Source organism: Colias croceus, chromosome 19 (assembly GCF_905220415.1).
Source record: "Colias croceus chromosome 19, ilColCroc2.1".
NCBI lineage: Eukaryota > Metazoa > Arthropoda > Insecta > Lepidoptera > Pieridae > Colias > Colias croceus.
The window spans coordinates 7,172,876-7,188,113 of record NC_059555.1 but is presented as its reverse complement, the minus strand read 5'-3'; the positions used below and the strand labels follow the sequence as shown (position 1 = coordinate 7,188,113).

At 32.1% G+C, this 15,238-nt stretch overlaps 2 non-coding genes across 2 annotated transcripts; both read left to right on the top strand.

Moving 5' to 3' along the window:
- The first annotated feature begins 11,137 nt into the window (after positions 1–11,137).
- Trnar-ucg lies at positions 11,138–11,210 on the top strand. Its single transcript has one exon. It is a non-coding gene; the product is annotated as a tRNA-Arg (tRNA).
- Positions 11,211–13,695: 2,485 nt separating this feature from the next.
- Positions 13,696–13,768, top strand: Trnar-ucg. Its single transcript has one exon. It is a non-coding gene; the product is annotated as a tRNA-Arg (tRNA).
- The last annotated feature ends 1,470 nt before the right edge of the window (positions 13,769–15,238 follow it).

Genomic DNA, 15,238 nt, shown 5'->3' with positions numbered 1-15,238 from the left:
TTCAATTTCAAAAAATAAAAAAGTCTATTTTCAAACACAATGTGAATTATTTCCACACTTATTGTGTTTCTTCGTCAAGTTTTTGTAAAGAAATAAACAAAGAAAGATTTAATTGCCACATTGCTACAAAAGTATGAGCAATTCTACATATTTTGGCATTTCATTAATTGGGATAGAATGTTATTTAACGGGTTTTTTTAAATTAATTATTTGACTTTTGTTTTTGATTAAAATAGATCGAATATGTAGTACTATATACTTAAAATGACGTATATAATATACGACTTTATTTAAAAAATGTTGTGTTTTAATCTTTAAAAAGGGATCAATCTGATTTTAGAGTGATTCATGAAAAAATTATGTCTGTAAAAATCACTACAAAAACAACAACAAAAAAACAAAGTCGCTTTCTCTGTCCCTATGTCCCTTTGTATGCTTAAATCTTTAAAAATAAAAATACGAAACGGATTTTGATGCGTTTTTTTAATAGATAGAGTGATTCAAGAGGAAGGTTTTAGTATATAATTTATTAGGTTTTAGACAAAGCGGGCGAAGCCGCAGGCGGTAAGCTTGTATTAAATATTATGAAAGAAAAAGTTCCTTCTAGAATTAAACACATCTATTTACGGGCACATTTCGCTATTTATTTAGTTCTTGCTTCTTTTTTTTTTTTACTTAGGATATAGGGAAGCGCTTGACCACAATCTCGCCTGATGGAAAGCTGAGATGCGGTCTAAGATGGTACGCGCTTCCCTAGTAGGTACCGGTTCACTCTTCGCTTGAAGACCCCCATATTGTACTCGTCGGGGAACACGGATCAGGAAGCGCGTTCCAGTCCCTTGCGGTTCGAATGAAGAATGTAGAATAATATTGCTAATACTAGAACAAAGTGATGGAAAAATCCTTCCTCCTACATGCCAATTATTTTGAAATCATAAATAGTATATTTATTATTATATGAATCAAATAACAATCAAAACCTATATAAATATGATTTAATTTTCACTTAGTACGATAAATAAGTATAAATACATTCTTAATTCGTTCTAATTACAATGTTAATTACCTTAAAAACAATCAAAATCAACTTATACATGACATTTATAAATTTTCCGTTTTTAATATTAATTTTATATAAGCAATATCATGTAATAAACAAACGTCGGGACATTAACATTACAATGGTTAATAAGTTAGTAATAGCTACGTTATATAATAAACTAGATTTCCGCCCGCGGCTTCGCCCCCGTTTGCAAAGGAAAACCCGCATAGTTCCCGTTCCCGTGGGATTTCCGGGATAAAAACTATCCTATGTGTTAATCCAAGTTACCCTCTATATGTGTGCTAAATTTCATTGTAATCGGTTCAGTAGTTTTTACGTGAAAGAGTAACAAACATCCATACATCCATACAAACTTTCCCCTTTATAATATAAATATTAGATTTTCTTAGAATTCATAGGAATTAATTATTATTATTCAGTTTGTACTTTGAAGTCTTGTCTTATAAGATCCCTTTTCATTATAAGTATTTTACACAATAATTATTTTCTGACGATAATCATATTTTATTTGAAAGTTCATGCATAAAGGAATATTTTTAAACATTATTTTTTTTGGTAACGGGGAGGAAATCTTTAAAAGATACTCTCTTTTGGGGGAAAAGAGAGCATGTGGGATTCTCACCCGCTAAAACATCTTTGACTGCCAAACCCAAAGCATGGTAGCGGGGACTCCGGGATCTCTTCTAGACAGTAGAACGCACCCGAGCTCCCGCAGCTACCTATATACCAGACTAGTGGCTTCCCTGCCTCATTATCGACTACCCAAACTGGGCAGACTGCCTCCTTGGTAGAGTGGTTGACGCGTGAGCGTAGAACCGAGGGGTCCTGGGTTCGATTCCCGGTGGAGACGAAGAAAAAAAATCTCGGTCTGTGCAGGACACAGAAGGGTGATCACCTTCTTGTCCCTAAAGAAAATCGATCAGTGAAACAGATGTAAATGCATCTGCCCCTTACCCCACTTGGGGACTTGGGACTTCACTTTTTTTTAAAGTGGGCAGGACGGTCACAGGACCGGGAAGTTAGGCGGCTCAATACCCCTTGAACCGCCCTCGGGCCTGAACTACCAGTGTTTAAACTTTAAACATGATCTAGATTCTAGAGGCTAAACATTTTAGTTTTATTAATGTGAAACCGCGTGCTAAACTAAACTAAAAAGGCTAAAAAAAACTGAAAGGATTTGATAATTCCTTCAGCAGCTGAAAGGTACGATATTAAGACCTAGGCTATCTATAAATAAATACTTTGTTTATATATAAGAAGAAAGTGTATTAGAAAAATTGATAGGGTTATTTTGCAGGAAGTCATCATTCAAATATTAGTCCATTGAAAAGTTACATTTGGGGTTGCATTTCTTAGAGGACGCAATTTTATTTTTTTGATGTGTAGAGGGGGTTAGGGTTACTGTTATCATTTCTTCGTAAAATGATAAAAAACAATTTTTTCGAAACATTCAAATAGCTCTAATTTCTGAACATTTTCGCTTATAAATTTTTTATTTATAGTTCTACGACAAAAAGTTACTGGATCAAAATTGTAGAAAATTTAATTTGCAACAAATAATGTCAACAAACTTTTTTTATCAGATAAATAGTTTAAGAGATATATCGTAAAAACCATTTCAACCACTATTTTCAAGATGGAGGCCGTGGGACAAGGGTGGCGACCCCACAAACTTGGTTTTAGCTTCACATTGAACCCCCCTACACATCCAAAAAATAAAATTGCGTCCTCTAAAAAATGCAAGGTTAAGCCAAAAAAATGTAACATTTCAATGAACTATATAGACACAGACTAATAATAATATACTACGTATATATAGATCACTGAAGCATAACATACAACTTTTTATTTATAAGTATAATTAATTAAGTATTAGAACGTAATGTAATAAACAATAATTCAATCAGCAAAAACATTAAAAATCTATCATTCAAACGTAAATAAAAACGATAAATTACTTTTATTTGACTAATTATAATAATAAATTGAGTAAGGTCAAAGAGCGATGAACGGTGAACGGTGTGGCCTTGTCATTCTCGTTAATGACAACGTATTTGAGACAAAAATGTTTCTGTTTAGGTAATATGCGCTTTGAGTTGTCATAACGGCCATGAAAGTGGTATATTTTTGGTAACTTGGTGTTAGAATATTTTATGTAAGTTAAGTGTATAATAATTTAAGTACTGTTATTAGTGTACACTTTACACACTAAAGTTTTCACTATATTTTCTTCTAATGAAACATTTGCTACAAATTATGTGTATTATAAGCATTGATAAGTATGTAATATTTTGATATTAGTTATATTATTACATATGCAGTGGCTTAGCGTAACACCAATGTATCAAATCTTGTATGTGTTTTTAAAATTTTCCTTACTTGACGTTTCGTTTTATTTTGTTAAGATAAATATTACAATATGCTTACATTTATTAATATTGCGTTAAAATATAAGAAAAGAATAATATCCTGATAAAAATTAAGATTCAAATGCGCTATCATTACCGCAAATACATACACGTGGTTTCCCACTGCACTTAAGAGTAAATATAAAGAGCCATTAAGGGTATATTATTAATTTAATAGTTAATACATACAAATATTACGTTTTGCAGTACTATTTGCGGTTTAGTGGTTACAGTTATTAATTCTTTATTTCATAGGTAATATTTTTATTTTTTATGTATGTATTTTAAATATCAGATACGAATGTTATATGAACTTACATACTATAGATATCTATCTATACGTTAAAATTTAAAATATAAATTTCAGGATTTTCAATCGTTGCTTATAACCAAAAAATGTGTATAAGTTGAGTGGTAAATATAGGCTAGGCTCTATGAAAATAGAAAATGCATAGGAAATTCCTGTATAATCTATTGTTTATGTATGTCACCTCATTGACTTGCAAGTCACAATGCGTGGAGACCACCTGCGCGCGCACACTGTATCAACACAAGACGTTATTGTATTTTACTTTATAAATAAAAAAAATAATTCTTATGACTAGTAGGAATTATTATTATCTTGTATTTACTTTTACGCGAGTTTAGAAACTACACAATGCTTGCTGTAAAGTGTTCTAAATATCTGGAAATATATCCGTTTTCCTTGGTCACGGCATCACACGTGAACGGGTGGACTGATTTCGATAATTCTTTTTTTATAATATTCCTTGAAGTACGAGGATGGTTCTTATGGAAAGAAAACATAAACATGTACCACGGCCGAAGCCGGGGCGGATCGCTAGTATGTAATAAAATAAAAATATGCAAAAAATTTATCATAACTATCCGTGAAAAGTAAAATTTAGTATTGCAATATTTTTTATCCATTGTCCACAACATTATAAAGTGAGAAAACCAACATAGGTATTACACGTTCCAGTCAAAGCCGACCACGATTATGCATACATATTTCAATCTATTTGAAAGTAGGTTACACAAATAGCCCCCGACCTGAACATAGGCAATCGTGTCAAGGTATTCAGATCCATCAATGATTAATTGGGACTCTGATGAAGCTGTAAACCCTGGAACATAATATACTTGCTGAAGGGCATGGTGTAAAAGGGTTCGTTTTTTGGTTCTTACAACATTTTTATTAGCGATAATTCAGGTAAATACTCTCTATAAATATAGGTTCAATGATATGGACCTGTGTAATCAACGGATATTATGTTTCCATCTCAAATTGACCTGTATTTCTTACAAAGAAAAACTAGGATCGCACGGTGGTCGAAATTCGAGCTAGCGGGTCTCACTGCACGTATCGTGATTAAACAGTTAGACACACTTAGCAAATATCACATAATATGCACTTTTTAAAGAAAACATTGATTAATGTATCATCGGAATACGTACACATGCACTTGAGACGCGTCTATCTAATATCTAATATATCTAATATATATATTATAAAGGCGAAAGTTTGTATGGATGTATGGATGTTTGTTACTCTTTCACATAAAAACTACTGAACCGATTACAATGAAATTTAGCACACATATAGAGGGTAACTTGGATAAACACATAGGATAGTTTTTATCCCGGAAATCCCACGGGAACGGGAACCATGCGGGTTTTCCTTTGCAAACGCGGGCGAAGCCGCGGGCGGAAATCTATTATTATATAGATTTGATTAGGAAGTATTCTTCCTTAAGGTTAAATTTATGTAATTCAATATTATACGCGTATGATAACTTTGTACTGTGCAAGTACCGTGTCCGCTACAGCCGGGAACACATTGAGGTTTAAAGAACTTAATATTTGCTAACTATTTATACTGCCCTAGTACCCAATGTTTTGATTACAGGTGGCGCACGCTCGTTGTGAACTTGATAGGAAAGAGACGCTCTATATAAAGTGTTTTCTTTATTGTTAGTAAACAGTACGAAAGTTTTTAAACAATTTGTTTATATGAACTAAGTTAAAAAATATATTATTAAACAAAAATTTGTTTATAAAACATCTTAAGGCATAATATATTAAGCATTTCTTAGTACTACTGCCTACTGGAAATACATTTTTTTATTTTCTTATGCTATGCTTGTATCATACAACAACGGTTTAACATTATTGTCGCGTCGCGTCCCTTCTCCAAAAACATCAATGCTGTTCGTTTAATAGCATGATTTAAGAGACTTTAACAAGTAGGTTAAAAATAACAATGCGACCCTATGATATATAAAAAAGCTAGATACGTTACCCGCTCTCTATTTTGGCAAGAAAAAACTCAGCTAAGTGCCCGAGTTTCACTTAGTCACGCACCATTCAGCGTCGTGGCTGGACGTTCTTTTTATATTTTAATCGGCTGTTGTGTTGTTATTACGAAGTACATGAGTGAGACATGTATTATGTCTCGTGCGTGAGAGTGAAAGAGAGAACAACTGTATTGGTGATAATGCGTTAGTAAGTAGGTATGTATTAATTATGCTGTTTTTTAGTGCAATGATGTTGGCGTATGCCGCGTCTACTAGTATAATAGGTCATTGATGCGACCCAGGTGCAATAATGTCAAGGTATTATGATGAAATGGCTTGCACTATCTGACAGTTTGCTAGTAAACCCTGTCGCCCTGTCAGACCCCCTTGGACAATAGATAATGGATATGGCTTTTAACAGCACCCTGTCTGTTTTATTACGAGTTCTTATGTTACAGTTTTAACGATAGTCTTTGACCGAGTTGGAAAAAAGTTTACCCATTCATTTGGCCTTAAGGGCATATAAGACATTCACCGATTTCATTTATAATTTTAAATAAAAGCAAGGAACCTAACTGGTATACCTAAAGTTGGAAATTTTGAAAAAACTTCATTTTGGCGGCAAGAGATGAAACATGTGCCAATCGATAGTACATCAAAATACAAATAGGAAATACTCTTTGGTAAAATGTCGTAATTGATACGGTTTCGGAATAAATAAGGGTTAAAAAAATTTTTTTTTTTAGTTTTTTGAATTATTTGTTACTTCTTACACTTAAACGTTAAGACAAAGCATATACAACTTATAATTTGTAATAAAAGGGTTTCAAAATGTTGTATTACTATCAAAACGAAAGTAATAAACCAACTTTGGGCTAGGGTGACGCACGTGCGGTGCGTCACTTATCGACAACCGTTATCGATATGGTTAGTTAAAACTCTTATTTATTCCGAAACCGTATCAATTACGACATTTTACCAAAGAGTATTTCCTATTTGTATTTTGATGTACTATCGATTGGCACATGTTTCATCTCTTGCCGCCAAAATGACTTTTTTTTTATCGCAAATTGGTAGGTATACCAGGCTTCATACTAAAATGTCCCATGCTCTTTGCAGAAAGTTTTAACGAAATGAACAATTGAGAAAATAGTACCGAAAATTGAAAAAACCTTTTTTTGATAACTGTTTTATTCTCGCGCATTTGATGATTTTTGCGAGAATAGGAAAACGGCTGCCTTATTGCAAACATTTTTATTGAAAATGTTAAATGTTAAATACCTACACAATATAATCTAAGTTTACAAAAATAATACACACGCTTATAGTAAATTAACTTATAGTTTATTTTACAAAAGTACATAGAGTTCATTCTTCCTATAAACAAACAAGCAAGAGATAAACAAATTAACAATACTTTATGCCCAAATACCCGCAATTCATCGTAAAAATGAAACGAATTTCGACTAGCCGTCAGCAATGTTGACACAGAGACGTGACCTCCGAGGCCCAAGGACCATCTCAATCCATTCTTCTCAAACTAACGGTTAACCTTCGCGCTGGCCTTACTTCCTGGTACTATTTCTGAGCTCTTAGGGAAACATAAGATGCTTGAGGCTTTTGTTGAATAAATAATTTGGCAAATGGACCCTTAATCTTGTAAAATGAAGCAAGGCCACCAAATACTGAAAATGTGTTTTACGCACAATGTTCAAATTCATCAAGTTAAAGAGATTTTGATAATGTAGGTATGTATAACGATGCGAGGGCAACACAGAGAAAAAAAACTTAAAATTAGATATTTTTGTATATGAATACTCAAAAATAAGTTATTTACACCATTTCATTCGTCATGAATCATGATACCCGGGGAAAATCACACATGTCAGAGTTTTGTTTTTTTCCTTTAATTAGTATGTTTGCATTAAATTATACTTAAACGTGAATAAAACTAATGGGTTTTCGCACGTGAATTGGTCACACGTTTTTAATGAATTATGGAGGGTCGTATCAGGTTTGTGTTTAAAAACAAGTCAATGAAAAAGTTACATGTTTGGTTGAATTTCTATTCGGGTTAGTGATAACATTAATTAACTAGCTTACCGCCCGCGGCTTTGCCCGCTTTGTCTAAAACCTAATAAATTATAATATATTAAAACCTTCCTCTTGAATTACGCTATCAATTAAAAAAACCGCATCAAAATCCGTTGCGTAGTTTTAAAGATTTAACATACAAAGGGATATAGGGACAGAGAAAGCGACTTTGTTTTATACTATGTACTTATTATGTAGTGATAGTGATAATTATTAGTGTTTATCTTATATTTACAACCGAGCAAATAAACATTATTTCTTGCCTTTACTTTCCAAAAGGTGTTTACCAAATTGAAATCAAAATAATATTTGATTTTATATTAGTTAATAATTTTTTATTTTTTTTTATCTTCTAAAAATTTGGAAAGATATCCAATGGATGACCTTTGACCCCGGAAATAGAACATCGGCATTATCATAGGCATTATTTACATACCGTCGGTACTTTACACTATTTTTGCGATAAAAAGTCGCCAGGACATGGCGGTTGTCATGGTAACGAGAATGGCCAGTCTTGAGGATGTAGAGATAAAGATCGTGTCTGTTTGGAAAACTATGACTTATTTAGTAGATGGGTAATGAAAAGAGAAATAGCATTAATTCTATTTTTAAGAGCCAGAAACTCTTTAATTTCTCTTTTAAAATTATTTCATGATAGTGAAACTGCACAGTTTACATTACATTAGGTATGTCGCAGGTAAATTGTAAGTATTTTGTAATAATGTGTCGAGAATTTGTAATGCGAAATATTTGGTATGGATAAAGGGGTGGGTTAGGTTAAGTTCGTTGGTTTTTTAACATGCGTGTCCCATTCTAAGGATGCGCTAAGTCCATTTTGACTCTGAACTTATAAAATCTGCTCTTCCATTAACAATATTATTTGGAAACTTAAATACATTTACACAACACAAATGTTATTATTTATCTTATCTGCAATTAAAATATTTGCTTGGTTCCCTAACCTTTGTGATATTGGGTCATTTGAATAATTAATATTCACAATTCGGATTAATTCGGTTTAAGTATTCATAACAGAAACAATAACAATTGCTTTTATACGAGTTTAATGATTCTCGTGATTTGTGCATTAAAATAAATATTGTGTTATTAGATTTGGTTGTTTTGTATATTTAAAGATTTCAGGATTATAAATATTAGAAATTTCAATTTGGTCATTCTTCAAAATCACGCTTTCATCGGATATAACTAACTTAACTTTTTTATTGTGATAATTTAATGAGTTTAACAAAAAAATGCAAAAACTAGTATATACAAAAATATTATCTTATATATTATTCGTGCTAACAGAATTACTGAGATACTGCCATGTATATTGTATAAAATTCTATCTACTTATTCCATTTTTCGTGAGAAAGTAATTAATACCTAATCGTTAAAATAATAATTATCATTTTAATATTAACCGTTAACTTTAATTTTATCGTATTTTGATCCTCCACGAGTATAGTAAGTACATAAAAGAATTTAATTATTATTATTTACTGCTATATACTTACGTATGTAATAAAAATATGTACAATTTTTAGTAGTTAGTTGAAATTATAGTTTATATGTTGACTGGTCTAATACAAATATTTGAAGTAGGTAACGGTTTCAAATAACCCTATCCAGCTAGTAAAAGCGAATTAGGAGCGTGGGGTCCGTACACCTAATCTGTGACGCCCCAAATTCGTGATACCCAGGGTTGATGACATATTTGGCCAAGTAATGGAGATCCAAAAACCCCTGTACTAACAGTCTTGTTATTATATTAGTTGGAAATAGGTAAATAATTTGTTTACGACAATGTTATAAATAAAAGATGAACTCAACTATTAGCAATATTTAATTATTTGGCAAAATAGTTTTTTCAATGTTGTTAAAGTTTGCAAGATAGCTAGTTTCAAGACTTGCAAATAAAGTCATCTTTCTCTTTTTTCTTTAGTGGCAACTTGAAACTCCCGATCACTACTAAACTTCGGTACTGACGGTTTTAGCCATCTAATAGCTGATAGCATTTCATGCATTTCTTGTAATTTTTACTAACAGATAAACTGAACAAATTTTAAGTATCTTATGCAAATTGAGCGAAATTGGCTTTACCTTAACAACTCTGAAAGGAAATATAAAATACCTAACCAAAAATGCCCAAAACAAAAAAGAAACGAAAGCTTTGCCCAAATAAGTTCCACTGCGTTGCGTTGTGGACAACTTTGCAATGATGACGTAACAATTTTACTAGGAACACAGAGTGCAGTGAGAGGTTAACAATAGAGATGGCTCATGGCATTCCGAACCTTTTGTCTCCGTCGTACAATTTGCGCTCGAACATAGACCTTGTTCCAATGCAATATGGTGCGTAGACATTTGTGTATTCGTGCGTAATCTTGGGAACGGTTACCATAGCAACCGTGACGCTTCGCTATGTTAACTATGTCTTTATTGTGGTAGGCAATAGTCAAACAAATTTCAACTTTAACAACTCCATATAAAGGCTACGTTTGCTGATATTGTCTACTTTACGTACTCTCCAGTATTTTATGTATTCCTGGTATAAGTATGAAACTAGTTGGGGGACGTGTTCGATCATTGTTTTATCCCCGTTTTTCTTTATTCATCCAGCTTTTTGCAAAATAGTTTGTATCTACGTTACTTAGGCAACTGTGTCTACGTTAAATTAGGCATTTAAATCTGAAAATATTTTCGTGATAGAACACAAAAATAATCTCAATAAAGTTTAGTTAAAAAATGTCTGAAAAATTTCTCTACATTTTTTATGATGATAAAAGTCAATTTTCAAACAATTAGTTTTCATCTGTTTTAAACTGACTTAACGTTTTCAACTTTTCTAACTTCTAAGAAAGTAGAGAAAAAACAAAAAACATATCAGCCGTTTTGTTTAGATAAACATTTATGAAGTTTAAACAAAAATGTTACAAAGTCAATGCGTTTTATAATACATCGATAAGTCGTGATCGAATCAATTTGACACTACAATTTACAACGAAACAACCGTTGTTAAGCGCCACCCCACTTTTGCGGTTTTACGGCAATTGTAAGGGACAAAGGAACGATATTTTCTCTACTAGGACGACATGAGTTCGCTGGATGTGTGCAATACCATTTATCATGTTGACGGATGTTCACACATCATGCTATGTGCGGTACTGCGCCTAGCAAGGTCGCTAGGCGAATAACCTCGTGACGTGGCATGACGTCACAGTGGGAGGCTCGGTCTGTGGAAAACGATGCCCTATTTCGTAGTTGAGCACAACGACCGTGTGGCCTAATGGATAAGGCGTCGGACTTCGGATCCGAAGATTGCAGGTTCAAGTCCTGTCACGGTCGATAGTGATCAAATTTTGCTTAATTTTAGACAATTATTATTCAGGTACCTTCTTCTTTAGTAAATTCAAAATGCTCTTTACAAAAAACTTTTAACATAACAGCGTTTTACACATCATTTTCACTTTTTGCATAGGATTCTGTTGACATTGATCAATTGATAATAATATCACTAGATAAATATGATATTTAATAATTTGCACCTTATTATTTAGAGGCACTTAAATATGTATAGAATTTTATTATTATTAACATTACTTTTATAAACATACCACAGTATGGGCATTACGACGCGACGTGTGATCACATGATTAATCCTTTATCTCCATTCTCCTCGTGTGGCTACTGGCTTGGTAAAGAAAGTTATGAGGGGGCGATGAAAAATTGGAAAAAAAAACACCTCACGTAATTTATGGATGCCCCCTAACTGTAGTAATTGTATATAGTACGCAGTATTATTTTAAATTATTAATGGATGATGGTTTGTTGACTCGGTCATAATAGATAAATATATAATTTATTTGTAAACTAAATAAGCATATTGGATAACTTAATGTGTGAGAAAGATCCAACCCTCATAAGTATTTAGGTAAATTATTTCTCTTCGCTTCTTCCTTTATTTCTTGCAAATTCTTTATTCGTTGCAAAAATAACAATCTTTACTATGTAAGACCGGCTACGACAGAACCTTTTTCTTCACAAATGAGGTCACTACAATAGTTATAATTAGTTAGTTTGAGATTATCTACACACTAGTGGTCCGCCCCGGCTTCGCCCGTGGTATCTACATGTTTAAACTATCCTATCTCTCAAGTTGGATCGAACTGCACATGGTGTGCGAATTTTATTATAATCGGTTAGGAGTCTATTGAGGACAAACATTGTGACACGAGATTTATATATATTAAGATATATCATAAGGTACCTTAATAAGAAGGTTAAATGTGTAATAAATAGGTCCTGGTATCAAGGATGCAGTTCGAGGGAACACAGAAATGCGTAGATTCGATCGATCGATTCAGTCTACATACTTAATTAAAGGAAAGAAGAAAATCAGGTGCTAGAGCGATAGTGTATCTAATAATTTGCGGTAATTTGTTTTAATGTAAAGTTTATGTGTGAGTCTTTGCAAACATGCACTTTTGACATCAAATTGAATTTTTTTTTATATCAATTCTAATTATCTATTGGATGGAGGAAAAATTACATAATTTTTAAGAAATTTCTGAGAGCATTTTATTTCGTAGTTTTTTAACCGCTCCTCCACTCCTGTTGCCCGTAGCGTGATGAAATATAGCCTATAACCTTCCTCAATAAATGGGCTATGTAACACCGAAAGATTTTTTCAAATCGGACCAGTAGTTCCCGAGATTAGTGCGTTCAAACAAACAAACAAACAAACAAACTCTTCAGCTTAATAATATTAGTATAGATTATAGCGATAAATTAAGAAATTAATTACAGATCAAAACTGTTATGACTTTTCTGACCGAATTAAAAAGGGGAATATTATCAATTTCCAACCATTTATGGAAGTTATAATCTATACTAATATTATAAAGCTGAAGAGTTTGTTTGTTTGTTTGAACGCGCTAATCTCGGGAACTACTGGTCCGATTTGAAAAATTCTTTCGGTGTTGAATAGCCCATTTATCGAGGAAGGTTATAGGCTATATATCATCACGCTACGACCAACATTTAAATCATTATATTTATGGGTATTTTGTACAATTATTGTAATCGTTGAGTTATTAATTGTTTTTATTATTACCAATACAATCAATTTCGAACTTCTTTTAATTAAGGTTAATAGCCAGGCATTTATCTATTAAGAATGATACTTAAATTACATAACTTTGAAATATTGCATATAAATATTTAGTAAAAACGAAGATATATCAAAAAATAATAAAAAGGAATTAACAACAAACGTTATGCAATACAAATACAAATTCGCACATTCAAAATCAACCTTCTAAGGTCAATTTAAAAATAATTTTGGTTATTGAAAAATATGGTGCAATCGTATCTGCTTACTTCTTCTGAGCTTGGAATATTTGTAGGTCATAAAATACATGTAATTTGGTATTTATTGTTCTTATCTATAAAATATAATTTTGGTACAGTTATATTTGTACATGTATTAACAATCTCTAGCATAACTAGATAGTAGGAATAACCATGGTTTGTATTTAATCGAGATAAAGGCAATCAAAGAAGAATTTTTTTATAAACATTTTTCGCGACATCAAGAATATGAAAGTTTTACACAATAATACTACAAAATTACACGTTTTAAAATATATTTATCAAACCGTAAATCGATAAAATATACTGGTCAGTTTTAATTTGTTACCTTTTTTGTAGCAACCTTTCGCTTTTACTTATAAAATCACTTCCCAAAGTCACGGGCTCTTTCCCAAAATTTCGGGTATTCTCATTTTAATGTATTTATCTTTATAACGACATTTTTAGCACTTCAGACATCGACCGTGTGGCCTAATGGATAAGGCGTCGGACTTCGGATCCGAAGATTGCAGGTTCGAGTCCTGTCACGGTCGGGAAATTCTTTTTTATGTTTTGTTTAAAAATTGGGGAAATACAATGTTAATACCATGTGCATGATAATTGATTATTACTATGTTTCATAAATTCAATCTTCTAATATATAAAAATCAATGCCACTTTTCGTTGTAATTCCATAACTCGAGAACGGCTGAACCGATTTCGATAATTCTTTTTTTATTATATTCCTTGAAGTACGAGGATGGTTCTTATGTAGAGAAAACGTTAATATGTACCACGGGCGAAGCCGGGGCGGACCGCTAGTTTAATTTATAAATTAATCAATGTAATCTATATTTATTGCAACAAAATTGCCAATAAGAGTGAAATTCCTTTCTATGTTTCATACGTCTTTTTAATACATCTGGTTTATTTTAAATGTCATGAAAACAATACAATATGCTGTAATATTTAGTAAGTACTAAGTACTGTATATCTAGTTGGTGTATTCTCTCTTGAACAAGAGATTTGGTATTTTTATAACCTTTTTGACTAGAGCATAATGTCAGGTTGGTATAGGCACATATTACAAAATAGTTACTTACTACGTAAAGGTGTAAAGAGATTAAACAATAAACAGTTTATAATAAATAATTAATTATTATTTTATAATTCCTTATATTTCTATTAAAAAAAATAACGGCCTACATTCGTAGCAGCTGACGAAAATGCACCCTCGTGTAGAATATGCGGGAATGAAAAAGCAATATTGTTAGCACTTAGCAGGCTGCGTAGGTTTTTATCAGTAGTTGAATCTGAATCTTAATGCTATGAACCTAAAGTTTACATTTTAGTATTAATGAAAACAGGGGCTCGACATTGCACCCTCTTTCCAGCGTATTCGGGGTGGTTCCACCTTCTCGCTGGTCTTGCTCTCCTAGTCTCCATTGTTTTGGTTTTGTGCCAAATGTACTTTCTCAGGCCCTTTTTTTCTTTTTCGTTTTTTATTATTATTTTGTATTCCCCTTTTTCTTGACAACGAGTGATGGTAATTTTGCTATCTCAATATTCAAAACTCTACAAAAGTTACAAGACTTTGGATTTTGGTCTTAACCTTCGTCCTAAAATAATATTAATTTAAGCAACTACAATAGAAATTAGAAGACTAGTAACTAGGCTGTTACAAAACTAGGACATTGATTTATTTGATTGTTATTTTGAATAATGAATAATAATAATAATTGAAAGATCACTTTCTTCATGACATATCTATTAATTAAATATATTTTATTTAATTGAAATTTAGTTTTATTTGTTCATTTTTTGGTGTAATGTCTCTATAATAAGTGATTACTAATATAATTAATGTCATGTACTTACATTATCTAGTGTCTACGTATACCACCTTATTGTAAGTTACTAATATTTTTGACTGGCATTTCCCATACTCTATGTAAGGTAGAAAAATTTTTTAAGCACTAGGTGTTAAAATTGAATCTATTCTATTTTTAGAAATCCACAAACAA